The following is a 1,418-nucleotide window of genomic DNA, read 5'->3' on the forward strand; positions in this document are numbered from 1 at the left end:
TCCTCCTCCGTGCGGTGATCCGACGGTGAAGGGGCCGCACGCCCCGACTTGTTGTGCCCCCGAAAGGGAGGCAGGAGATGTTGCCGCACCAGGTGATGCCGGGCTTGAGCGAGGAGGAGGGGTTGAGGTCCTTGCGGATCCCTCAGAGCCCGATGGCCTTGGGCCAAGCTTGAGCGCAGGGCTGAGAAAAAGAAAGAAAAACGGTTGGAAAAGAGGAACCGGAAAAAGAACTTGGCGAAAAAGAGGCAAGCCGGAAAATGAGTAACTTACCCGGAAGAGGTTGGCATCGCCTTGCGCCCGTAGCGACGCATGCCCACCTGCTTCTCCCCCAGAGGCTCGGTCCGGAAGCGCTTGGAGGGAGGGGCCCGGCTGCCGCCGGCATCGGATGCCGGCCGCTTCTTCTTTTGGCCCCGGGCCATGAGTTTGTCCACAAACTCGGAGCCCGCCTCGGCACGCAGGGGCGGCACGTGCTCGTGGATCTATGGATAAGGTCTCGGCTAAAAAGCGGTTCGCAGAAAGCAATAGCGGACGGATAAAAGAAGCCGGAAGAGAAAATACCTCAAGCGTGACCAAGTCGTCGGCGGACCCGGCTGGCTTCGGCGGAGACCGGCCAAGGCGCGCCGCCGGGGTCTTGCCCATCTTCAAGTCTTTCCGAAGACGTAAGGATCCGGGTCGAAGGAGTCGAGGGCGCGAGGCCGGCAAGGTCCGCGTCGCTCCGCCTCGATGAGGGGGAAGCGGTCCTTGGCCCGAAACAGAAAAAGCAAGATTAGCAAGAGCAGAAAGCTACCGATCGTAGACAACCCCCGTCGCGTAATCCCTTACTTCTTGGGTCGGAGGATTATCGCGTGCAGAGGGAAGGAGGCCCCATTCCCAATCGGAGGGCATAGCAGCTCGGCAAATCCGCTTAGCCTTGCGAACCACATCCCTTTTACTAAGAGGACGGCCTCGTGATCTTGGTAGGATCGCTCGGGCCGTACATCTCGCTCATCCTATGAGCGCGGCGCTGTAGAGGAAGCACCCGGCGCGAAATGAAAGTGCGGATGATGTCATCCGAGCAGATCTTGGTCTCCTTCCTCAAAGAGGCCAAGAAGCGTACCACCCGGCTGGTTTCGGCATGATCGGACTTCGGGTTGTAGCTCCGGGTTGGTCCTGCTGGGAGGCCCGGCTTCGTAGGGAGGAAGATCGATGAGATCGGCGCGGCCGGTATTCTTCACATAGAAGAAAGTCCCTTGCCACAACCGGCAAGATTCGAGGCCGGACAACTTAAAAAAGGGGCTCCCTTGACGGGAGCCGACAATGCAAGACCCGCACTGAACGGGGGCTTGGGTTTAGGAATATCTATGCCCCGAACGGAGTTAATCCGAAGAGCAAAGAAGCGAGCAAACGTCTCACGAATGGGACGAATGCCGATATAGGCC

The sequence above is a fragment of the Lolium rigidum genome, chromosome 4 (assembly GCF_022539505.1).
Source record: "Lolium rigidum isolate FL_2022 chromosome 4, APGP_CSIRO_Lrig_0.1, whole genome shotgun sequence".
NCBI lineage: Eukaryota > Viridiplantae > Streptophyta > Magnoliopsida > Poales > Poaceae > Lolium > Lolium rigidum.